Here is a 27313-nt window from a genome sequence, read left to right on the forward strand (position 1 = left end):
AATAAAGATTATTATTAAAAACCCCCAAAAAAGTTTAAAGAGTAAGAAATCCTGCACAACATCTCTATCATAGTTATGATTCTCCCCCAGCCTCTGATGGCAAACATATAGGGCGGGTTTCTCCGGTCGCTGACGCCAAAATCACGTACAGCGATCGGCCGGAGAATCGCCGTTCATAGGCGAATCAGGGGTGGCACCGCTTTCGCGATGCTCCTCCCTCCATTAAGTGACGTACTCCGCGTACGTCGCGTGCCGTACCGACGGCCTCAGGACAATGCCTGAGGCGCACCCCCCAATGTTCGGCCCCCAACCGGCCGAATTCCCAACGGTGACGGTCGCATGTGGCCTCATTCATCGGGAACTAAGTGTGGCGGCAGCAGACTCAGTCCAGCGCCGCAAGAGTCAGGAGAGGGCTGATCTGTGGGCAGGGGGGACTTTGACAGGGGCTGGGGGCACAGTTAGGGGGTGGTCTGGGGCACGCAAGCCAGCCAAACGGGGGCACTATTTCGCAGGCCGGGTCCGCGAGGGGCCGGCACCATGTTGCACGGCACGGCCGCTGCAGGCCACCACCATGCCAATGCACGGCCACGGACCCAGCAATTCTCCGGGCCGTATCGGCAGCTAGAGTCGGGTGCTCTACGCTGCCTTGTTGCTAACCCCCAGCCAAACGGAGATCGGTGGCCGTTTTACACCATTTTATCTATTGTAAAAAGCCACCGTTCCCACACCGGGGTGGACACACAGCCTCAAAATTGGAGAATCCAGTCCATATTCTTTGAGGGATTCGACAGTGTGCATATAAACTCGGCAACCTTGTCTGGGGTTGTACATAACGTTTTCCTTTAAGAAAGAAGGGTATTTGTTAGTATTATTTGTGCTCAGGTTGTTTGGTGTTACACTAAAGGCCTGGGGGATTCTACGGCTGAACATAAACCATTTATTAGTAACCCATAACTATATACATCTCCTAGGTACAGCATGGCATGGGTGCTGCAATCATGCTGGCTCCTTCTGGACTCTACACACAAAGTCTACTATCATACAACTAAACTATATTGTGGCCAGTATTGTTCTCTAATCCCAAGATAGCCCCTTGCTCTGCCGATCACTGTTATACTATAATATTTTGGGGAAATATTTAGAGAATGTGCTAGTCAAGCTTAAATGGTGTGTCAGATGTCGAGTTTGGGAAAGTGAGGATTGGAATAATGATGAGATTAGAACACAAAGTGTTAGAAGAAGGAGGAGGAGAATAGGGGCTGTTTAGCACAGGGCTAAATTGCTGGTTTTGAAAGCAGACCAAGACAGGCCAGCAGCACGGTTCAATTCCCGTAACAACCTCCCCGAACAGGCGCCGGAATGTGGCGACTAGGGGCTTTTCACAGTAACTTCATTTGAAGCCTATTTGTGACAAAAAGCGATTTTCATTTCATTTCAGGTAGAATGAAGTGTAATGTAACAATTGTCGGAGGGTGAAGGGAAGGAGATTATTCTGAGGTTAGTGAGCCTGAAGGTACTAGAAATGTGAGCAGATTATCAGCGCACTCAGGTGAAGTCAGTGAGCATTTTGTAGCATTGCAGCCATGTCCTGAGAGGTAAGCTCTTGACATTGACATCCTCTGTGATCTCTTTGAGCTGGTAGCTGAGATTTTGCCTAGGGATTATTCTGTCCCCATAAAAGTTCAGGACCTCCTTCCATTAGGTCTCCAAAGTAGCATCAGAGAATTTGAGAGGCTGAGTGGAAACGTTCACAGCTATTTCTCTGTTAATAAATGTTGCCCTGCTTTCTGTTTCATTGAAGAGGTGCAGGCTGCCTTGAAGTAATTTCAGAGACACTTGATTTCCCCCCTGCCCCCGCCACCCCCCCCCCCCCCCCCCTGACTTCCTTGCAACAGGAATGAAGTCAATGAATGGAGCAAGCTGCACCCCTGAATCATTTTAAGGAGGTCCCAGCATGAATTTATTGGCCTGCCTGTTCCCACGTGAACAAATGTGAGCAGTGAGAACCCCGTGCCTGGAGCCCACTTTCTGGTACAGTTGAACTTCTTGGCCATTGCACAATACATTTGTGGGATGAATGAGAAAGGGAAAAGATACAAGGACACAATCGTACTGTTGCTTTAATGAGTACATTTCTGAGATATTTGCCCTTTGGAGATTTGGCTCCAATTTGAGAATCAAATTCAATATCTAAATAAATGCCAAATTTATTCTTGCTACTTTACAAAGTTTTATCAGTTTAAGATATTGCATGAACTTCAATCCAATTAATTCTGCACTACTCTTTGGTTCTGAGAGGAATATTTTCCAGAACTAATTCCCTGTTATTTTTCATAGTTGGCCTCAGTTGTATTGTTAAAAATGGTCTTTGCCAAAAATAACTGTTTTTAAATTGTTCAAAGTGAACAAATCCTACTAATCAAACAATAGTAGCCGAATGGATTAAACACAAAAGTTGCCACAGTCCCAGAGGTCCATAGGCTGCTCTCCCCTTTGAGAGCTGACTGGTGGTGATTTAACCTGAGGGTCACCAAATTCAGGCAAGGAGCAAGGTTGAAAAGGTGGATAACCTCATGAATAACCTCAGCCATAACGGAAATTGAACCCGGGCTGTTGCCATCGCTCCACATCACGCACCAGCCGTCCAGACAACTGAGCTAAACAACCAACATTACATTTCCAAGGAAATACATGAAGAGATGAACATCAAGGGGAGGATTCTCCAATCCCACGGCAAAGTGTCCACGGCGTCGTGTTTTATGATGGCGCGAACGGGCCGCTCCCACGTCTAATTCTGGCCCCTACAGGGGGCCAGCACGGTGCTGGAGCGGTTGTGCCGCTCCAGCTGCAGATCCCGGCGCGAACTGGGCGCCGCGGTATCCATGCATGCGCAGTTGCGCCGGAGCCAATGAGGCCATGCGCAATGGCGCCGGCACCAACACGCGCATGCACAGTGGCCTCCTTCAACGCGCCAACCCCGACGCAACATGGCGCAGGACTACAGGGGCCGGCACGTAGAAAAGGAGGCCCCCAGCCACAGAGGTCGGCCTGCCGATCGGTGGGTCCCGATCGCGGGCCAGGCCACATCGGAGGCCCCCCCCCCGAGTTGGACCCCCCCCGGGTTGGACCCCCCCCTGGGTTGGACCCCCCCTCCCCCCCCACAGGCCACCACATGACCCTTATATGCCAAGGTCCTGCCGGCCCAGAGCAGGTTACAACGGTGCTGGCGGGACTCTGCTCTTTTCCTACGGCCGTTCGGCCCATTCGGGACGGAAAAGCGGCGGGCCGGCCGTGTAGAACGTCCCGCAACCGGCGCCGCCCCGACGCCGGCGCCAATTCTCCGCACTGCGATGAATCGCATGCCGGCGTCGGGGGGGCGTGGCCCAATCGCAGGGATTCTCCGGCCCGGCGAGGGGCTGGGAGAATCCTGCCCACTGTATCTTGAATGACAAAAGAAAGTAGAAGTTTTCACAAAGTAGTGTGAGGAGTCTTAAAAGCAATTAGCAGAAGCAAAATTACTGAATGTGAGCTTGAATGATAACACAGAGTAGTTCTGCTCTGCAGAGTAAACACTGATCAGTGTCGAGAATCAAATTTAATGTATGAATGGTGCATTTGATAAGGAAACAAAAAATGTATTTTCAGTTAAAACTTGATGAACGTCATGCCTCAGAACTCACTAATAAGCATTGTGCAAAATACAGGGACCCAGGAAAAAAATTGCCAATTGAATCGAAACAGTTGCTTGAAAGCAGAATTAAAAGCCAAAGCTGATGAACGCCTTGAACTTTGGTCCAATCTGAACAACATGAAGGATGAGATGCTCAGTATGGAAGAGCAAATCCAGACTTTTCAAGCAGGAAAGGTGAATTCTATGGAACAGATTGAAGATATAATGTATTAATTGGAATAGAGTTTATGGAGCGGTCAGTGAGATGGAACAAACATTCCAAAAGTACTGAATGCCCAGGCGAAGATGTTAAACTTATTCAAGAGTTCCGTAGATAACTCTGAAACAAAAAACAACTTAACTTGCCAGAGTTGTTACTGACCTGAATGAAAAGGTTCGTCAGCTCAAAAAACAACTGGAGAAGAAAACAGTAATCCAACATTTGGCTAAAATTGTGAAATAAGTGGCAGTGACATTCCATTGTTGAAATGTGAGCTTCGATATGCAAGGGGAGAGTCACAAGATGAAAGAAGGGGAACAAACACCAGTGGTATGAGCACAGTGTTTGAACACCTTGGGAAAAAAGGGGATAAATCAACTACCCATTAGCACCGCTTTGTCAAATCGACAAAGAGTGATTCAATATCAAAGAATTGAAAAAGAAGATGAAAATCTATTCAGATGCTTGATCAACCTCCAAATCAACAGAGTTTATTTGTAACGACAAAGGGCAGCACAGTAGCATTGTGGATAGCACAATTGCTTCACAGCTCCAGGGTCCCAGGTTCGATTCCGGCTTGGGTCACTGTCTGTGCGGAGTCTGCACATCCTCCCCGTGTGTGCGTGGGTTTCCTCCGGGTGCTCCGGTTTCCTCCCACAGTCCAAAGATGTGCAGGTTAGGTGGATTGGCCATGATAAATTGTCCTTAGTGTTGGGTGGGGTTACTGGGTTATGGGGATAGGGTGGAGGTGTTGACCTTGGGTAGGGCGCTCTTTCCAAGAGCCGGTGCAGACTCGATAGGCCGAATGGCCTCCTTCTGCACTGTAAATTCTATGATAATCTATGATAATCCTCTGACAGTAGTGTGAAGATCTGGAAGGAATATGAGGCCTCTAGATCACCTGAACCCATGAACTCCGGAGACTTGAAGGGGGAGATGGGCGAATAATTATGATGTAAATACATGGAGTAATCTAGAATAACTTGAAATCCATTAGCTAAAGACTAATTCATTCATTCAGGTCAGTAACAACTCTGGCAAGTTAAGTTGTTTTTTGTTTGAGTTATCTACGGAACTCTTGAAAAAGGGAGGTGTGGTTTAAGGATCTGGCACGTATAAGGTTAATATGGGACTGAGTACAGTACCGTCCACACAGTGACGTAAAAGAACACACGACTTGCAACATGTGATAGGAATCGACTATTTCCTGATAGATCTGATAGGTAAAAGAAGGCTATTTAGTGTAAATATTAAGCCCCAGTTTTAATACCCATTTTAAATTGAGGACTTCAGAACTCATAACCTCAGGTCATGATAAAACACATAGCTTCAACAGAGACACAAAAAGCCTGATACATGCATGGTTTTGGGCCAGGGTTTAAAAAACCCCAAAGTGTATCATGGAGTTCACATGACCCACAACGTTTAATAGCTTGTGGTATGGGGAGCACACGGCCCACTCTACAGGTGTGGCACAGCAGACATGGAAAAGTATTTTTAAAGCAAAACAATGTTTATTCTATGAACTCAAGTTAACCTTTTTAAAACATACAGTGAACATCTTAGCAACCATTAATTCAAATACAACCCCCAAAGAATACAACACTAATTAATGCTAATAACTTCCCAAACAACATCCAGAAGACAAAAGAAACACCTTTGACAGAAGCACATTAGGTTTATATTCACTACTAAGAACATTTATAATTCTGAATTCACCAAATGATCAGGAGATAGTCTTTTCATGGCAGAGAGATCAACAATACATCTGCTCTGTCTGGCTTCAGCTCCAACACTGAAAATGAAACTAAAACACACCCTACAACAAACAGCCTAAAACAAAAGTAAAAAGCTGACAGACAGCCCAGCTCCATCCACACTCTGACATCACTGATAAACACCCATTTCTTAAAGGTACATTTCTTAAACACCCATTTCTTAAAGGTACTCTCACATGACACCTCCCCCCCCAAAAAAATAAACCATCAACTTCAAGATGGTTTCATTTTTCACCTTTTCACTATCCTTTAAGAAATGCACACAGTAAATATACTTTTTAGTTTTAAAAAACAACACACGCAAACAGATATAATAATGTAGTCCATTTTTGTTGTTCTTCCTCCAACTGAAATTCTTATCGATTGACAGTCTCTTTGAACAAGAAGGTCATTGCACGATCTGTCCATTTCGCTATGCCTCGGCATTTCTCTTTAAAGTCAGACACTTTAGTTCAATCTGATCACAGAGTCCCTTGTAATTTTCCAACACATGAGCATTGGTTATCACAGCTTTCAGGCAGTCAGATGCCTGTTGAAACTCCGCTGTCCATTGAAATTTTTGACGTTTCTTCAGCAAGTCCATCAGTGGAGCAACCACACTACAGAACTTTTGCACAAATGTTCGATCAAATCCACTCATGCCAAGAAATCACATTATTTCCCTTTGTCTTGAGGGTATTGAAAACTCCTCAATAACTGTTGGTTTCACATCCCGTGTGACCATTCAACCCTGTCCGATTGTATGGCCAAGGAAAGTGACTTGGGCTTTTCCAAATTCACTTTTGGCTAGGTTTATCACCAAACCCGCCCCCTGAAGTTGATCGAATAACTCCATCAGATGTTTTAAATGTTCTTTCCATGTCTGGCTGAAAATTACCAGATCGTCGATGTATACCGCACAATTGGGTAAACCTGAAACGACTGTTAGTTAACCGTTGAAATGTGGCTGGGGCGTTTTTCATGCCAAATGGCATAACTTTGAATTAGTAAATACCATCTGGAGTCAGAAAAGCTGAAATCTCCTTCTCCCTTTCGGATAAAGGTACCTGCCAGTAACCTTTAAGTAAATCCAGTTTGGAAATAAAAGCCGATTGTCCCACTTTCTCAATGCAATCCTCCAAACGTGGGATAGGATAAGATTCCTTTCTTGCAACTGCATTAACCTTTCTATAGTCCACACACAACCGTTGGGTACCGTCTGGTTTTAGTACCAATGGGCGAGCTCCATTGGCTGCAACCCACTTCAATTATGCCAGTTTTAAGCATACTCTCAATCTCTTTGTTAACCCTTTAAAATTGGCACAGGTTAAGTCTATATGGATGTTGTTTGATTGGAACAGAATTTCCCACATCTACATAATGTATAGCTATTTTAGTACTTCCCAATTTATCTCTACAAACCTGCCCATGTGATATCAATAACTCTTTCAGGTCAGTAAGTTTTTCCTCTGGAAGGTAACTCAACAATTTATCCTAATTTTTAAGAACATCCTCGTTTTCCAATTTAATTTGAGGTGTGTCAAATTCCAAGTCATCTGGATTTGGTTTGTCACTTTGAGTTAGAATCATTAAAGCCTCCTTTTTCTTTCCTTCCCTTTCAAAGTACCTTTTAAGCATCTTCACATGACACACTCGGTGAGTTTTCCTTCTATCCAGCGTTTTTACAACATAATTCACCTCACTTAATTTCCTTTCAATCTGTTAAAGTCCACAAAACCTTGCTTTTAAAGGTTCACCTACCACTGGTAACAATACTAAAACTTTATCTCCACTGTCAATACTACGAACTTTGGATTTTTTGTCCGCAACCCGTTTCATCACATTTTGTGCAACTTTTAAATGTTGTCTAGCCAATTCACCTGCTCTATTTAATCGTTCCCTAAAATTTGACACGTAATTTGGGACAATAATGTAATTTCTGATTTCTCACTCACCAATTTTTCCTTAATCAATTTAAGTGGACCTCTTACCGCATGACCAAAATTTAGTTCAAAAGAACTGAATTTGGTTGATTCATTAGGTGCAACCCTAATTGTAACCAGTACAAATGGAATTCCTTTATCCCAATCCTCTGGATAATAGTGGCAATAAGCCCTCAACATTGTCTTTAATGTCTGATGCCACTTTTCTAACGCTCCCTCCGATTCTGGATGGTACGCAGTTGATTTAAATTGTTTTATTCCTAAGCTATCCATAACTTCTTTGAATAACCTTGAGGTAAAATTCGATCCTTGACCCGATTGTATTTGTGTGGGTAGTTCATATCTAGTAAAGAATTTAAGTAACTCCTCCACAATCTTTTTAGCTGTATTATTACATACTGGAATGGCCTCTTCAAACCTAGTAGACACATCCATTATCGTCAAAAGATATTGATTCCCACTTTTTGTTTTAGGAAGCGGTCCTACGCAATCAATTAGGACACTTGTGAAAGGTTCCTCAAATGCTGGAATGGGTATTAAGGACGCTGGTTTTATCACTGCTTGAGATGTGTGACATGATCGACAAAATTTAACTGCATTTTTATGTAGGCCAGACCAATAAAAATGTTTCTGGATTTTAGCTTGAGTTTTCCTTATTCCCAAATGACCTCCCACTGGTACCTCATGTGCAACTCGCAACACCTCCTTTCTATACCCTACTGGCAATACTACTTGATGAACTTCTGCCCACTTTTCATCCACCTGCAGATATAAACGTCTCCATTTTCTCATCAAGACATCACTTTTACGGGAATAACACTGGTATACACTCCGATTCCTCTTCCGTATATGCTTTCTGATACATCCGGTTTATTTCTACATCTTTCTGTTGTAACTCCGCCAATTTTCCTGAATTAAAAATATCCGCCTCATCCTCCACCTGTTCTTATTTTTTTCCAACCATCTGATCAAAAATAGTTTCTGATAATTGCACTTCAACTTCATCTTCACTCTTTGCTTTCTCCTCGTCTTAACCTGTGACTTTGCGACCTTGTTACTACACAATCCGGAAAAATCCCAGGATATTCGTCCTTCAACAATTCAGTTGGCTGGTTTTCCACTGGCTTATCAACCACAGTAGGCATATTCCCACCTGCGATCCAGGTATATCATTACCCAAGATAAACTTTATTCCTGGCCAAGATAGTTTCACTATTACTCCTAAAACCACTTCACCACTCTTCACTGGACTTTCCAACCTTACCTTATATAATGGAGCACTACTCCTCTCACCCTGAATTCCACGTATTACCACCTTTTCTGGCAACGTTCTTCCAAACTGCACAACTCCTCATCTCTTACCATTAAAGATTGACTAGCTCCCGTATCTCTTAAAATTGTGACTTCTTTACCTGCTCCTCCTGATACACGAGTAAACTTTACCCACACAAGTAAATTCTTTTTTTTTTTTTTAAATTTAGAGTACCCAATTATTTTTTCCAATTAAGGGGCAATTTAGTGTGGCCAATCCACCTACCCAGCACATCTTTGGGTTGTGGGGGTGAAACCCACGCAGACACGGGGAGACAAGTAAATTCTTTAAAGACATCTGACACCTTCTTATCAATCACCTTTTGATCAGGCTGTACAATCTTTTGCACCTCCTTCGCTTCATTTGGGCTTTCCTTTACCACTTTAACAAACCCCACTGTCTTATCCTGTTTTACCACATCAGTCTTCCCAGTGCTTTTCTTCAACCACCAACACTGTGATTTTTCATGGCCTAGTTTATTACAGTGAAAACATTTGACATTTTTCATTTATTTTCCACCCTCCTGGATTTCTTTTTTTTAAAAAATATGTTTATTAAGAATTTTTTAACAAAATTATCAACCATACGAACAAACCCCCCCCCCCCCCCCCCCGTAACAAAAAGAAAAGAAAGCTCGCAGAGCAAGACATAAACATGGCAAGTCAATATGATACAGAACTTTGTACATTGGATTCCTCCCGTACATATCAGTTTTCCGGATCCTTTATGTATTTTCTTGCTCAGATGCCCCCCAGAAAACCCCCCCTTCCCCCCCCCTCCCTCTCCCCCCCCCCCCCTCCCTCTCCCCCCCCCCCTCCCCCCCTTCCACCCCTGGGTTGCTGCTGCTGACCGAACTTCATCTAACGCTCCGCGAGATAGTATAGGAACGGTTGCCACCACCTGTAGAACCCCTGCGCAGTCCCTCTCAAGGCAAACTTTATCCTCTCCAACTTGATAAACCCTGCCATATCATTTATCCAGGCCTCCACACTGGGGGAGCTTCACATCTTTCCACACTAACAAGATCCTCCGCCAGGCTACCAGAGACGCAAAGGCCAGAATGCCGGCCTCTTTCGCCTCCTGCACTCCCGGCTCGTCTGCTACTCCAAATAATGCTAGCCCCCAACTTGGCTTGACCTGGACTGTCACCACCTTAGATATAGTTCTCGCAACTCCCCTCCAGAACCCATCCAGTGCCGGGCACGACCAGAACATATGGGCATGGTTCGCCGGGCTTCCTGAGCACCTCCCACATCTGTCCTCCACCCCAAAGAACCTGCTCAGCCTCGCCCCTGTCATATGCGCTCTGTGAACAACCTTAAATTGTATCAGGTTAAGCCAGGCACACGAGGAAGAGGAATTAACCCTACTTAGGGCATCAGTCCATAGCCCCTCCTCAATCTCCTCCCCCAGCTCCTCTTCCCATTTACCCTTCAGCTCCTCTACCAAAGCCTCCCCCTCTTCTTTCAGCTCCTGGTATATCGCCGACACCTTGCCCTCTCCGACCCATACGCCCAAAATCACCCCGTCTTGAATCCCCTGTGCCGGGAGCAGCGGGAATTCCCTCACCTGCCGCCTCACAAACGCCCTCACTTGCATGTACCTGAAAGCATTTCCCGGGGGTAGTCCAAACTTCTCCTCCAGCGCCCCTAAGCTCGCAAACGTCCCATCGATGAACAGGTCCCCCATTCTTCTAATCCCTGCCCGATGCCAGCTCTGAAACCCCCCGTCCATCCTTCCCAGGACAAACCGATGGTTGTCTCTGATAGGGGACCACACTGAGGCTCCCATCGCACCCCTGTGCCATCTCCACTGCCCCCAGATCTTTAGCTTTGCCGCCACCACCGGGCTCGTGGTGTACCTTGTCGGCGAGAGCGGCAGCGGTGCCGTCACCAGCGCCCCCAGGCTCGTTCCTTTGCAGGACGCCATCTCCAACCTCTTCCATGCCGCCCCCTCTCCCTCCATCACCCACTTACGGATCATCGCCACGTTAGCTGCCCAGTAGTAGCCACCCAGATTCGGCAACGCCAGCCCTCCTCTGTCTCTTCTACGCACCAGGAACGCCCTCCTTACCCTCGGGGTCTTACTCGCCCACACAAAACCCATAATGCTCCTGCCTACCCTCTTAAAAAAGGCCTTGGTGATTACAATTGGAAGGCATTGGAATACAAAAAGAAACCTCGGGAGGACCACCATTTTAATCGACTGTACCCTGCCCGCTAGCGAGAGTGGCAACATGTCCCACCGTTTAAAGTCCTCCTCCATCTGCTCCACCAGCCATGTCAAATTACGTTTGTGCAGGGTCCCCCAGCTCCTAGCTACCTGGATCCCCAAGTATCGAAAGCTCCTTTCCGCCCTCCTCAACGGTAGGTCGTCTATCCCTCTTCCCTGATCCCCCGGATGCACCACAAAGAGCTCACTCTTCCCTACATTGAGCTTGTAGCCCGAGAAGTCCCCAAACTCCCTTAGGATCTGCAAGACCTCCACCATCCCCTCCACTGGGTCCGCCACATACAGCAACAGGTCGGCTGCGTACAGCGACACACGATGCTCCTCCCCCCCCTTGAACCGCCCCCCTCCATTTCCTGGACTCCCTTAATGCCATCACCAAAGGTTCAATTGCTAATGCAAACAGCAGGGGGGACATGGGGCGCCCCTGCCTCGTCCCTCGATACAGCCGAAAATACTGCGACCTCCGCCGATTCGTAACTACACTCGCCACTGGGGCTCTATATAGGAGCTTAACCCAACCGATAAACCCCTCCCCAAACCCAAACCTCCGCAACACTTCCCAGAGATACTCCCACTCTACGCGGTCAAAGGCCTTCTCCGCGTCCATAGCTGCCACTATCCCCGCCTCTCCCTCCACCGATGGCATCATTATCACGTTTAGGGGCCTCCGCACATTGGTATTTAGCTGCCTACCCTTTACAAATCCCGTCTGGTCCTCGTGAATCAGCCCCTGGACACAGTCCTCAATCCTCGTAGCCAACATTTTCGCCAGCAACTTAGCATCTACGTTGAGGAGCGAGATCGGCCTATACGACCCGCATTGCAGTGGGTCCTTATCCCGCTTCAGGATCAAAGAGATCGTCGCCTCCGACATTGTCGGGGGCAGGGTCCCCCCCTCCCTTGCCTCATTGAAGGTCCTTACCAGCATCGGGGCTAACAGGTCTACATACTACCTGTAGAACTCCACCGGGAACCCATCCGGCCCCGGGGCCTTCCCTGCCTGCATGCTCCACAGTCCTTTAACCAGCTCCTCCACCCCAATTGGCGCCCCCAAACCAGCCACCTCCTGCTCCTCCACCTTCAGGAACCTCAGTTGGTCCAAGAATCGTCGCATCCCCTCTTTTCCCCCTAGGGGCTGGGACCTATACAGCTCCTCGTAGAAGGCCTTGAATGCCTCATTCACTTTCACCGCACTCCGCACCGTAGTTCCCTTTCCATCCTTAACTCCACCTATTTCCCTCGCTGCCATCCTCTTACGGAGCTGATGTGCCAGCATCCGGCTCGCCTTCTCCCCATACTCATACATCGCCCCCTGTGCCTTCCTCCACTGTGCGTCTGCCTTCCCTGTGGTCAACAGGTCGAACTCCGTCTGGAGACTTCGTCTCTCCCGGAGTAGTCCCTCATCAGGAGCCTCTGCATATCTCCTGTCCACTCTTAGATCTCCCCCACTAACCTCTCCCTTTCCCTGCCCTCTCTCTTCTCCCTATGAGCCCTGATGGAGATTAACTCTCCCCTGACCACCGCCTTCAACGCCTCCCATACTACTCCCACCTGCACCTCCCCATTGTCGTTGGCCTCCAGATACCTTTCGATGCACCCCCGCACCCTCCCGCACACTTCCTCGTCTGCCAGCAGTCCCACATCCAACCGCCACAGCGTGCGTTGGTCCCTCTCCTCCCCCAGCTCTAGTTCCACCCAGTGCAGGGCATGGTCTGAAATGGCTATGGCCGATAACTCCGTTCCCTCCACTTTCGGGATCAATGCCCTGCCCAAAACAAAAAAATCTATCTGGGAGTAGGCCTTGTGTACATGGGAGAAAAAAGAAAATTCTCTGGCCAAAGGCCTGGCAAATCTCCATGGATCTACTCCCCCCATCTGATCCATAAACCCCCTGAGCACCTTGGCCGCAGCCAGCCTCTTTCCGGTCCTAGATCTGGAGCGATCCAGTGCTGGGTCCAACAGCGTGTTGAAATCCCCACCCATTATCAAGCTTCCTACCTCCAAGTCCGGAATACACCTCAACATCCATTTCATGAATCCAGCATCGTAACAATTTGGGGCGTATACATTTACCAATACCACTCCCATCCCCTGGAACCTACCGCTCACCATCACGTATCGGCCTCCATTGTCCGCTACTATGTTCTTAGCCTCAAACGACACCTACGTCCCCACCAGTATTGCCACCCCTCTATTCTTCGCATCCAGCACCGAATGGAACACCTGTCCTACCCATCGCATCCTTAACCTGACAACCCTATTGTCCCCCCCTCTCCCACCCTCCCCGCTAGAGCCGAATCTAGCTCTTTTGCTCCCCCCATAATACTTCCGTAAGTCAACTGACTCCTGCTGACCCCGGTTTCCCCGCCTTCCCATTGACCCCCCCACCCAGTGTGGAAATCCCTCCTCCTCGCACTCCTCCATCCCCCCCCCCCCCCCCCACCCCCCCTAACGCGGGAAAAAGCCTGCCCTTTCCTGAGCCAGCTCCGCCCCGTGGCGCAGCTCCTGTTGCGGCCTTATCCCAATTCCCCCATCCCAGAGTCTCACCTCCCTCCAGCACCGACGCCCACTATCCCCCCATCAAGAACTCTTCCCCCATCCCCATCCTTCGTCCCACCCGTGAAACATTCTTTCCCCATATTTACAACCCAGTATACAGTCAACTTCTCCCCCACATCCCCAGTCCCTCAGTTCGAGTCCAATTTTTCGGTTTGGATAAAGGTCCAAGCCTCTTCTGGCGTTTCGAAATCGTGGTGTTGGTCCTGATAAGTGACTCACAATCGCGCTGGCTGCAGCATTCCGAATCTCACCCTTTTTTTTAATGCAGCCCCGCCTTGGCCCGATTGAAGCCAGCTCTCCTCTTTGCCACCTCCGCGCTCCAGTCCTGGTAGACTCGGATCACCGCATTCTCCCATCTGCTGCTCCGCTCCTTCTTGGCCCATCTCAGGACACTCTCTCTGTCCGCGAAGCGATGGAACCTCGCCACTATCGCCCTTAGCGGCTCGCCAGCCTTGGGTCTCCTCGCCAGGACCCGGTGAGCCCCTTCTAGCTCCAGGGGGCTCGGAGAGGCCTCCGCACCCATCAGCGAATGGAGCATCGTGCTCACATACGCCCCAGCATCAGCCCCCTCCGCTCCTTCGGAGAGGCCCAGAATCCGGAGATTCTTCCTCCTCTACCTATTCTCCAGGACCTCGAGTCTCTCGGCCCACCCCTTGTACAGCGCCTCGTGCGCCTCCATCTTCACCGCCAGGCCCAAGATCTCGTCCTCATTCTCGTTAGTTTTGTCCTTCACCTCTCGGAGCTCTACCGCCTGGGCCTTCTGGGTCTCCTTCAGCCCCTCGATCGCCAACAGCATTGGCGCCAGCACCTCCTTTTTAAGCTCCTCCACGCAGCGCCTGAGAAACTCCTGCTGGTCCGGCCCCCATGCTGCTCGATCTCCGACCTCCGCCATCTTGATTTTTCCCCCTCGTTTCTGCCGCTGCTCCAGAGCCTCTTTTTCCGCCACTCCACTGCTAATCCCCTCCATACGACGGAAGAGAGACCTTACTTCACCTTCCCACATGGGATTTAGTCAAAACATTTCCGTAGGGGCTCCTCCGGAGAGCCCAAAAGTCCGTTATAGCGGGAGCTGCTGAAATGTGCGGCTTAGCTCCGCATCGCTGCAACCGGAAGTCCGGATTTCTTTTTTAATCTGAGGTATACTCTCCTTATTTTCTCCCATCAGATCACCTTTACCACTTGTGTATTTCTCATGTCCCCAGTTTCTATCCCTCACAGGCTGAAACTGATGTCGGAAATCAAGCTTTGATTTATGAACTAATTCATAATCATCTGCCATTTCTGCTGCTAATCTCACAGTTTTAACCCTCTGTTCTTCCACATGAGTTCTCACTACATCAGGAATTGAACTTTTAAACTCCTCATAAAGTATAATTCCTCTGAGAGCTTCATACGTTTGATCTATTTTCAAAGCCCTTATCCACCTATCAAAATTACTCTGTTTGATCCTTTCAAACGCCATGTATGTTTGACCAGGTTCTTTCCTTAACTTCCTAAATCTTTGTCTGTCGGCTTCAGGCACTAGTTCATCTGCACTTAAGATGGATTTTTTCACCTCCTCATACGTCCCAGATGCTTCCTCCGGTCGTGATGCAAACACTTCACTAGCCCTACCTATCAGCTTTGTTGAATCAGTAATACCCACATGTCCTATGGCCATTTCATTTGTTTAGCTACCTTCTCAAATGAAATGAAAAAGGCTTCTACCTCCTTCTCGTCAAACCGTGGTAATGCTTGAACATATTTAAATAGATCCCCCATGAAGCTTTTGACTTTGATGCTCTTTCTCACTATCCTCATCAATATCATCCAACTGTACGTTTCCCTTTACGTCTGCCAATTTTAACTAACTGTCATGTTTCATGCCATTTTCTGAAGTTCAAACTCTCTCTTTATCTTTTTCCCTGATCTGTATCTCCATTTCTCTTTCTTTTTGTTCTGCTAGAGCTATTCTTTTTCTCCTTTCCTTTTTCCTCTCTCTCTCTTTCTTTTCCCTCTCTCTCTCTCTTTCTTTTCCCTCTCTCTCTCTCTTTCTTTTCCCTCTCTCTCTCTCTTTCTTTTTCCTCTCGCTCTTTCTTTTTCCTCTCTCGCTCTTTCTTTTTCCTCTCTCGCTCTTTCTTTTTCCTCTCTCGCTCTTTCTTTTTCCTCTCTCTCTCTTTCTTTTTCCCCTCTCTCTCTTTCTTTTACCTCTCTCTCTCTTTCTTTTTCCTTTCTCGTATTCAAGCTGCTTTAATTCTTTCTCATGTTCCATTTGTTTAATTTGTAACTGAATTTTTGCCATTTCCAATGAGTCAAACTGTATCTCAGGCAAGTTTAAATGCTTAGCCACCGCCATAATTACGTCATCTTTTCGCATTTTGCAGGTAATGTTAACTGCAATGTTTTTGCCAAATCTAACAGTATGCTTTTAGTCTCTGTCCATAAGGTACTGCGTGTGACCGTCTCCACCCCCAAAAAGTTCAGAGCCTCTGAAAGGGCCATTGTCCACAACAGACTCCCTACTTAAAATAATATACCACACCTGAAAAGCACCCACAATATGCTCACCCCTCACTGTCTTTAAGTTCACTAAGCCAATCCAATAGATAGACCTTTATCCCCCTCAAGCCCCCAATTTGTTATGGGCCAGGGTTTAGAGAACCCCAAAGTGTATCATGGAGTTCACCTGACCCACAACTTTTAATGGATTGTGGTATGGGGAGCACACGGCCCACTCTACAGGTGTGGTACAGCAGACATGGAAAAGTATTTTTTAAAGCAGAACAATGTTTATTCTATGAACTCAAGTTAACCTTTTTAAAATATAGTGAACATCTTAGCAACCATTAATTCAAATACAACCCCTAAAGAATACAACACTAAGTAATGCTTAATAACTTCCCAAACAACATCCAGAAGACAAAAGAAACACCTTTTAACAGAAGCACATTAGGTTTACATTCACTACTGAGAACATTTATAATTCTGAATTCACCAAATGATCAAGAGATAGTCATTTCATGGCAGAGAGATCAACAGTGCACCTGCTCTGCCTGGCTTCAGCTCCAACACTGAAAACGAAACTAAAACACACCCTGCAGCAAACAGCCTAAAACGAAAGTAAAAAGCTGACAGACAGCCCAGCTCCACCCACATTCTGACATCACTGATAAACACCCATTTCTTAAAGGTACATTTCTTAAACACACTCTCACATGACAGCATAAACTCATTGGAAATTAAAACAACATTTTTACTAAGCAAAGATGAAAAAGCTATTGTTCTAACACACATATTTTCAAAGACAGTTTGACATTAAGACATGAGCTGTACCAGTAATCTGATCAAGGACAAAGCAGGCACCATAGCAACATGAAGGCACTATTGTTCATAATGTGGATAAAGCGAAGTCAGCATAAAACCAGTAGAAACTAGTCTTGATAATAGCACAGAATCGCATTCCATAACATACACAAATATTCAAACATGAAACATTCAGAACTTATGTTGCACATTAAGGATTGACAGCTAACCGTCGAATCAAATACCTTTGATTCTAGCCCAAACCAATTAGGATGACGTAGAGGTGTAGATAGATGGCTCAAGACAGATAAGATTCCCTATAAACGGGATGGTCCGTACGGCCATCTTTATCCAGGATCATTCTATACTTTGATCTAACTATTCGCTGTCCTTATTTTCATATTTTCACTTTTTCACTCTAACTCTTGAAGTAAATGCAAGCTGGTTTGCCGTAAGCAAGAAACCATTTCTGTATTATTTTGAAAGTTAAATTGTTTATAAGTTACTTCTCTTTAAGTCCTTTTGCTAGCCGGAGTTTATTGAGAATAGATTTAAGTTTCTCCTAATTGCAATCAAATAGAGACAATAAAGATTCTTGTTTACATCCGAGAAGTTTAACTCAAATTTCTACTGAGTTTTAGTGTCGCAAGACCTCACTAATTCCGCATAGTAGATCTCATCACTAGGTCCGTTTCAGGCAGAATCCTGGATGGCAAGCAAGCATGGAGACAACTCCCAACGTGAACCCTTTATTGTATGTATGTACATGGTTCCTGTAGTTAATAAATACATACAGTTAATCTACTCGAGACTACAAAGACTTCAATAAGATCTACTGAACCGTATCCTACACCCTACAGCATGAACCACTACAAACAATCTTAAATTTAATTATGTTTTGAGTAAAATAGCATGATGTAGCTAATATGTTTAAAGTGCACATCACTGTAAAGTGGTTTCATGCACACATTGACAGTGGCAGCATAACTTTGGAGTCAACTTCTGCACCTGAGCACATTAAAGCTAAGTGGCATGAGAGCTCTCGCACAAAAAGGGCTCACAATAGTTGGAGTGCTCACTGGGTACAGTATGATACCTGGTGAAAAACTGTGCTGTAAAACTGCCTCATTAAATACTAAGTTTATAAGGTACTCAATGTGTGTAAGTAGCAGACTCTACTACCCGAGTTCTCTTTTAACATGCACCCAAGTGCAGAAGCACAATTTCTCTTTGTTGCTCATCTTGTTTAGCTCAGGGTTAAATAGCTGGCTTTTAAAGCAGATCAAGGCAGGCCAGCAGCACGGTTCAATTCCCGTACCGGCCTCCCCGAACAGGCGCCGGAATGTGGCGACTAGGGGCTTTTCACAGTAACTTCATCTGAAGCCTACTTGTGACAATAAGCGATTTTCATTTCATTTTTTTTCATTTCTCAGTGCACGCTGTACTCATCAAAATACCTTGAGCAGAATTCTCTGTTTGAGTGACTAAGTGCTGATGCCTCAGGACTGAATCGTGAGTGTTCCCGAAAGCAGCACTGGTCGGAGTAACTCAGGACACGTTACTGGCATAGCACCAGCGTCATGGGGATCTAGTGCAATTCCAATGCATGCCGCCATATAATACAGGATCAGGCCATAATATACTTCTTCCAACAACTTTGTAAGGGAGTCTGTAAGGGTTAGGCTGAAGGGGTAGAAGTAAGATGTGGAATTTCATGCTTGTGAGAATGACTGATCATTATCACTTCTGTTACATCAATCACTTATTCTACTGGAGAGCCGGACAAGCAGGAGCAGCATATAAGCACTCTACTCCCCACAGATCCTCATTCCAGCCGAGAAGATGGCACTGGTTGCACTGGAGCATGCCCATCCCGTCGATGGGGCAGCTAGGGCCACAGGGTACCTAGGGAGGCACCTATATGACGCGTGACACGAAGTTCATAGTGGGCAGTCAGCGGTGTGTACAGCCACAAGGATGCCTTTCTGGCTGCGGCAATGGTGGTCCGTACCTGACCACCCCAACCCACCTCCTGGTCACGCCCCGCTGTGTGGTGTTGGGTGTTCTGACACACAGAAGAGCCAACACAGTTGCATATGGTACAACGCTTCTTTATTTAAACTCACTATTTACAACTTGGTCTTTGCACTCTGCACGTGGGGGGCTCCCTGCTTGTGGTGTTTCAACAGCTCTTTCTTGTTTACTTCTCCCCAGACCTACTGACCTCCAGGTGTCGTGCTCGTGCTTTTTATGTGGTTGGTGTTCTTGTCTGTGATTGGTTGTGGTGTTGTGTACTCTGATTTGCCTGTTAGTGTGTCCATCATGATGTGTGTGTTAGAATATCATGACATCCCCCCTTTTTACAAAGATATGTGCCTACGTGGTAATAAATATGATCGTGACGTGAGTGCATCTAAGAGTGTGTGTGTGTCGTGTGCAGCATGTGTCTATGACGGAACTATGTACATGGGGCGATGTCGAGTGCGTCACATGAATCCAGTTGTACCATAACATAACAGAAATGCGAACGAGAGAAGAAGAAAAAAAATTTGAACAGTTGTCCAGTCAGACGACATCTGGAACGATAAACAACAACAGGTTATCATGTAAAATTGTCCAACTTATTAAACATATGAACTGTATTATAAGTCCATTCTAATGGGTTTGCGACGAATTCGGGTTGACCGCCTTAAGGGTGGATCAAGAACCACCGGCTGCTGTGCAGGCATGGCCATGGGTGGCGATGGAAAGGGCGTGATGTGCGGCAGCTCCACAAAGTCATCCTCGGAAGCCTGTTGAGGATCTGGCGTGTTGTGTGGCTGTGAGCGTGGAAGTCGGCGAAGGGCGCGCCGATTGCGGCGACGCACGGAACCATCCGGCATGCGAACCAGGAACGAGCGGGGAGCCACTTGTCGGAGGACTTCGGCCGGTGCTGACCAGCCACCATACGGTTGATGGACGCGTACTTTGTCTCCGGAGGACAGGGGGGGCAGGTCCGTCGCTCGTGTGTCGTACCGACCTTTCTGGCGATCACGCTGCAGTTGCATGTTCCGAAGAACCGCCTCATGGTCTGTTGTCGGTGCCAGGACGGAAGGTACCGTCGTCCTGAGGGAGCGACCCATTAGTAGCTGCGCTGGCGAGAGGCCCGTGGATAACGAGGCCGATCGATAGGCCAGCAAGGCAAGGTTAAAGTCCGATCCGTCATCAGCCGCCTTGCACAGGAGCCGCTTTGCGATGTGGACACCCTTTTCAGCCTTCCCGTTCGATTGTGGATGCAGAGGGCTGGATGTCACATGAGTGAAACCATATGCTGCGGCAAAGGACGACCATTCACGGCTGGCAAAACAAGGTCCATTGTCTGACATGACAGTCCTTGGAATGCCGTGGCGAGCAAACGTTTCCTTGCAGGCCCCAATGACTGCGGACGACGTCAGATCATGGAGAGGCATGACTTCCGGGTAGTTTGAGAAGTAGTCTATAATAACAATGTAATCTCTGCCGAGCGCGTGAAATAGGTCAACACCCACCTTCGCCCAGGGGGACGTCACCATCTCGTGTGGTAGAAGTGTTTCCGGAGGTTGCGCTGGCTGAAACCTCTGACAGGTTGTGCAGTTGAGCACCATGTTGGCTATGTCTTCATTAATACCCGGCCAATATACCGCCTCCCGGGCCCTTCGTCTGCATTTTTCGACGCCCAAGTGGCCTTCGTGTAGTTGACGAAGAATCATCTGGCGCACACTGTGTGGAATGACGATCCTATGCGATTTCATAAGGACCCCGTCTATATTGGTGAGATCATCTCGCACATTATAAAACTGGGGGCACTGCCCTTTTAGCCACCCTTCCGTCATGTGGCGCATCACTCGCTGCAGCAGAGGGTCAGTCGCCGTCTCTGCGCGTATGTGGGCCAGACAAGGATCATCAGCTGGCATATTTGCTGCTGTCAGAGTCACGTGTGCCTCAATTTGACGCACGAACCCCTCCGCATCTGGTGGTGTGCTCACTGCTCGGGAAAGAGTGTCCGCCACTATGAGTTCCTTCCCCGGAGTGTAGATCAGTTCAAAATCGTACCTCCTGAGTTTAAGTAAGATGCGCTGGAGGCGAGGAGTCATGTCGTTCAGGTCTTTGTTAATGATGTTGACCAGGGGGCGGTGGTCAGTTTCGACCGTGAATCGTGGCAGGCCATACACATAGTCGTGGAACTTGTCCAGTCCAGTTAACAAGCCCAGGCATTCTTTTTCGATTTGCGCGTAGCGCTGTTCGGTAGGGGTCATGGCTCGTGAGGCATACGCAACCGGGGCCCATGATGACGTGCTGTTTTTTTGCAGGAGTACCGCTCCAATACCAGATTGGCTGGCGTCTGTTGAGATCTTTGTAGGGCGAGTCGTGTCAAAGAAGGCCAGCACTGGTGCCGTGACCAGTTTGTGCTTGAGCTCCTCCCATTCCCGCTGATGCGACTGGTGCCAGTTGAATTCCGTCGATTTTTTTACGAGATGGCGCATGTTTGTTGTATGAGAAGCCAGGTTGGGAATGAACTTCCCAAGGAAGTTGACCATGCCCAGGAATCTTAAGACAGCCTTCTTGTCAGCCGGTCGTGGCATGGCTGTGATGGCGCTAACCTTGTCTGCATCGGGACGGACCCCGGACCTTGAGATGTGGTCCCCGAGGAATTTCAGCTCCGTCTGGCCGAAAGCGCACTTCGCACGGTTGAGACGCAGGCCATTTTGCCGTATGCGGGTGAAGACACGTCGAAGACGATGCATGTGTTCCTGCGGAGTGGTGGACCAAATGATGATATCGTCCACATATACACGTACCCCTTCGATGCCTTCCATCATCTGCTCCATAATGCGGTGGAATACTTCAGATGCCGAAATGATGCCGAATGGCATCCGGTTGTAGCAGAATCTGCCAAAAGGGGTGTTGAATGTGCATAGTCTTCGGCTGGCCGGGTCCAGTTTGATCTGCCAGAATCCTTTGGACGCATCCAATTTAGTGAATATGTTGGCTCGCGCCATCTCGCTGGTGAGGTCTTCTCGTTTCGGGATGGGATAGTGTTCCCGCATGATGTTGTTGTTCAGATCTTTTGGATCTATACATATACGGAGCTCGCCAGAGGGCTTCTTTACACAGACCATGGAGCTGACCCATGGCGTGGGCTCCGTGACCTTGGATAGGACCCCTTGGTCCTGAAGAATCTGCAGTTGTGCCTTGAGGCGGTCTTTGAGAGGCGCAGGAACCCTGCGAGGTGCGTGAACGACAGGGATGGCGTCCGGTCTGAGTCGAATCTTGTACGTGTGTGGCAATGTCCCCATGCCTTCAAAAACCTCCTGGTTGTGAGCAAGGAGGGAATGGAGATTCGCGTGGAACTCAGCATCCGGGAAGTCGGATATCTCATCTGGAGAGAGAGACATGATGCGCTGTACCAGGTGAAGGACCTTGCACGCTTGTGCGCCCAGTAACGAGTCCTTTGATGAGCCCACAACTTCGAAGGGGAGTGTGGCCGTGTACCTCTTGTGAGTCACCTGTAGCTGGCAAGATCCTACGGACGGGATAACGTTCCCGTTATAGTCAACCATCTTAAGCCGGGATGGTGTGATGGGTGGTTTGACCTTCATGGCCTGGACTGCAGAGTAAGCAATCAGGTTGGCGGATGCGCCGGTGTCCAGACGGAAGGCGACGCGCGATCGGTTGACCGTCAGGGTGGCACACCACTCATCGTCTGGATTGATGGCATTGACCTTGTTGACATCAATGACGGCAACTCGGAAGTCATCCTGGTCATCTGCATCACTTAACTGGAAGTCGTGATGCGTGGGCTGGACGGTCCTGACTCGTGTGCGAGGTTGTCGAGGATGCGCCGGATCCATGGGTTGAGCCGCACGACAGCGGGCTGCGTAGTGGCCTATCATGGCACATCTGTTGCACTGTCGGTATTTTGCAGGACATTGCCCTTTTAAGTGTAGACCTCCACACTTGCTGCACGTCATGACGTCACGACGTTCGTTGCGCCACTGCGCATGCGCAGTGCGATCTTGCGGTGGGCGCGCCTGCGCAGTGCGTCCCTCGTTGTGGCAGTTATTCTTGGCGCGCACCTGCGCGGGAGACCGCGAAAAGCGCGGGAAGCGGCCGCTGTCGTCCGGGCCGTGGGGCGGGAAGAAATCGACGGCCTGGATGCGTTCAACGTCGTGGGCGGCCTGGCTTGCCGATTCGACGGCTGGGGACCCCCTCCGTGCCAACTCGGACGCCTGAAATCGGGCAAAACGGCAGGCAGCATTTTCATGGAGGACACAGGCTTCCACAGCAGACGCTAAGGTGAGGCTCTTTATTTTAAGAAGCTGCTGGCGTAGGCCACTAGAGGCAACGCCAAAAACAATCTGGTCCCTGATCATGGACTCTGTGGTGGTGCCGTAACCGCAGGACTGCGCTAGAATCCGGAGGTGCGTCAAAAAGGGTTGAAAAAGCTCCTCCTTACCTTGCAGGCGTTGCTGAAAGATGTATCTTTCGAAAGTTTCGTTTACTTCAGTTTGAAAGTGCTGGTCCATTTTGAGGATGACCGTGTCATATTTGGCCTGGTTTTCGCCTTCCTCGAACACCAGTGAATTAAAGACATCGTTTGGGTGGGGGCCTGCGTAGAAGAGGAGCATTGCAATCTTCGAATCATCCGAGACATTCTGTTTTTCGGTGGCACGGATGTACAGGTCAAATCGCTGCCTGTAGAGCTTCCAGTTGGTGCCTAGGTTCCCCGTGACTTGCATCGGCTGCGGTTTGCCGGTGTGGTCCATGTCCAGAATGGCAGGTTGGTAGGCAGGTATCGATCCACTCCTGTACCATGTGGTGTTGGGTGTTCTGACACACAGAAGAGCCAACACAGTTGCATATGGTACAACGCTTCTTTATTTAAACTCACTATTTACAACTTGGTCTTTGCACTCTGCACGTGGGGGGCTCCCTGCTTGTGGTGTTTCAACAGCTCTTTCTTGTTTACTTCTCCCCAGACCTACTGACCTCCAGGTGTCGTGCTCGTGCTTTTTATGTGGTTGGTGTTCTTGTCTGTGATTGGTTGTGGTGTTGTGTACTCTGATTTGCCTGTTAGTGTGTCCATCATGATGTGTGTGTTAGAATATCATGACACGCTGCTCCCTACAGCCCTGGCAGACCCCCCCCCCGCCCTCCCCCCACCCAGCAGCAGAACTGTCAGCACATGAAAGCGATGTTGGACACTGTTTGTACCCCCTCTCTCTCCCTCAGCAACCACGCTGCCCGGTTTCAGATTTTCAATACCACAAGTGAACCTCACCGTCAGTAATTCTGCCTGGCGGAGGCGGAGCATTGCAGGAGGCCTGGAGAATGCTAGGCTGGGCCCGCTAACGATATGCCGACGGTCTTTACCATACAGTTTGCATGCCCACACTGGCGTACGGTGTGGAACGCATTCACGCCACTGTCGAGGCACCAGGGCATGGCATTCCATTGGGCGCGTGCGCCGTCCTCAATTTTCGTCCAATGCACGATTCTCCGGCTGGTCGCGTTTCGCGATTCCGGTGTCACTGGACAGAGATTCCCGTCCCATGCCTCTGCCAAATGTGCATTGTGTTTCACAGACACTGGTCTGAGATTGACAGCTGCTGTACAATCGCTGCTTTACAGACAGCATGCTAAACCCCAAGGGTTATATTTTTGGGGGATGGATGAGGTTTGCTTTCTGGCTTCAGTGAAACTTTGAAACTCTACAGGCCTCCTACTTGTAATCTGTTCTGTGCCAAGATGAGAATTAGTTTCATAATTCTTGATTTGTGGTCAGGAAGATTGGAAAGCATCACATTCTGACTGGGTCCGTCTGGAACTGCCTATACCTCAATTTAATCATATTAATAGTTCTCCGAGCAAGGAAACAGTGCAGTATTTAAAGAAATAATATTCAATCTCCTGCGGTCAGGGGGAGATATAGACCAAGTACAGTCTTCAGGTCAAGGAGAATTAGAGAGTGGGGCATAATTAGATGAAGGTGGAGAAGGAACAAGGGGTAGGAGGCTGACGAGAGGTGAATTGAAACAAAAATGGGAGGGGGAAGGAAGAAGCAGGGAATGAAGAAGGAAAGTGAAGGGGTAACAAAGACTGAGGAAAGGGGAATGAAGAGAGATGCCGAAGCAAGTGAGAGAATGGACAGCAGGGGAGGGAAAACATTCCAGCTAGTGGTGGGTTATGAACTGTATAGGTCAGTGGAGGGTGTTACATCATTGTGGGGAGGAGGAACCTAGAGTTTTAAAACCACAATGTGTGGAAGGATCAGAATCTGGAAAACTATATTCGGGTGGTGGGGGTCAGATTAAGTGTCAGAGTACAAAGAACAAAGAACAAAGAACAAAGAAATGTACAGCACAGGAACAGGCCCTTCGGCCCTCCAAGCCCGTGCCGACCATACTGCCCGACTAAACTACAATCTTCTACACTTCCTGGGTCCGTATCCTTCTATTCCCATCCTATTCATATATTTGTCAAGATACCCCTTAAATGTCCCAATCGTCCCTGCTTCCACTACCTCCTCCGGTAGTGAGTTCCAGGCACCCACTACCCTCTGCGTAAAAAACTTGCCTCGTACATCTACTCTAAACTTTGCCCCTCTCACCTTAAACCTATGCCCCCTAGTAATTGACCCCTCTACCCTGGGGAAAAGCCTCTGACTATCCACTCTGTCTATGCCCCTCATAATTTTGTATACCTCTATCAGGTCGCCCCTCAACCTCCTTCGTTCCAGTGAGAACAAACCGAGTTTATTCAATCGCTCCTCATAGCTTATGCCCTCCATACCAGGCAACATTCTGGTAAATCTCTTCTGCACCCTCTCTAAAGCCTCCACATCCTTCTGGTAGTGTGGCAACCAGAATTGAACACTATACTCCAAGTGTGGCCTAACTAAGGTTCTATACAGCTGCAGTACGATGGCAGTGTGCTTGGGAAGTGACTTGGGAGCACAGAATGTTTCAGCAAAAACTGGTAATGAGTGCATTTTATAACCCATATTGTGCATGGTCTGGATCTTCCTTGAACCCAAACAGGAGGGAAAATGTTATACTAGTCAGGTAACAGCTTTCTAAGGTATTATTTTCATCATGAACATTGGGCATATGAATCAAAATATGACCAGGATATTAGCAATTTTAAGATATAACTCTAAACAAATAGTTGAATTTTTTTATCAGTTACTATTGCTTTAAATGTGAGGCTTTTGAATTATACAGAGTGATTCTCCCAAAGGGAACAAAGTTGCCCTACAAAGTGCGTTTAGGCACGTGCTTACCGGCACTTGCAGTGCCGAAAAACGGATGGCTATTCAACGCGACTCATGTTGAATGAAGGACCTAAATGGGGAGCACGCGGCGAATGCCGCATATTGCCCCATTTTGTACATTGAGGACCTCAGCTCGCCGGAACTCCCCAGTGTAGCGAGAGATCGGGACGCCATTTTTAAATGGGATCCCGATCTCCGAGGTCCCCGAAACAATTCCCGACCTCCCCCCAGACCAAATGCAATATGGGAGGGTCCCTACCCCTCCCCCCCCCCCCCGTGCAACCACCCCAACACCCATGCCGGGCAACCTGGCAGTGGCTATGCCAACGAACAGTGCCACCTGGGCACCTTGGCAGTGTCAGGCTGGCACAAAGGTGGCACTGCCAGGGTGCCATGTTGGCACTGCTACAGTACCCCGGTGGCACCAGCAGTGCCAGGGCACCACCCTGCCCAAAGGTCATGCAGCTGGGGGCGTCCAATCCCCTGGGAGACTCGCTTGAGTGCCATTCCATCTGGTCCCCATTTGTGGGGACCTGTGCTGAAAGGCGCTCGCCCGAGATCACGGAGGTAGATCCCGGGAGCGGGGTCGCCGGAGGTAGATTCCGGGAGCAGGGTATCCCAGCTTTCAGTGGTCACGCTGTGCAACGGCGTGCTCCTTTTCCTGCACAGTGTGGCCGTTGGATCGGGCCCATAATGTTGTTTTACATGTCAAAGCATTGCACTGATGGGCTCGATCTAACTGGAAAAAAAATCAATGTCTAGTTTTAGGCATTTAGCTATTTAATGACACTTTACTGTTTATTTTGTCTTTGGGGAAGTTTCTCTCCAGGTGGAAGCTTGCCAGCAGGAAAGGCACCTTGCAGATCGGGGTGCCATTTTGGCTGGCTGCCCCAAGCTCCTAACCACCCCCCATAAACCTCAGGGAGGCTACTGGAAAGAAACCCTGGCCCTCACCCATCCACCCCCCCCCCCAACCTGGCCCGATCCTGGCAGTGCCGACCTGGCACCTGGAAATGCCACCCTGGCAGTGGCCCTGTGAGACAGGC

The 27313-nt window shown here is 48.3% G+C and overlaps 1 long non-coding RNA gene across 1 annotated transcript in view; it reads right to left on the minus strand.

Annotated features, from left to right (window-relative positions):
* The window catches only part of LOC140407886 (uncharacterized), a 181810-nt gene that overhangs the window by 17777 nt on the left and 136720 nt on the right, over positions 1-27313 (minus strand). The window lies entirely within an intron of this gene.

The sequence above is a fragment of the Scyliorhinus torazame genome, chromosome 2 (assembly GCF_047496885.1).
Source record: "Scyliorhinus torazame isolate Kashiwa2021f chromosome 2, sScyTor2.1, whole genome shotgun sequence".
NCBI classification, from domain to species: domain Eukaryota; kingdom Metazoa; phylum Chordata; class Chondrichthyes; order Carcharhiniformes; family Scyliorhinidae; genus Scyliorhinus; species Scyliorhinus torazame.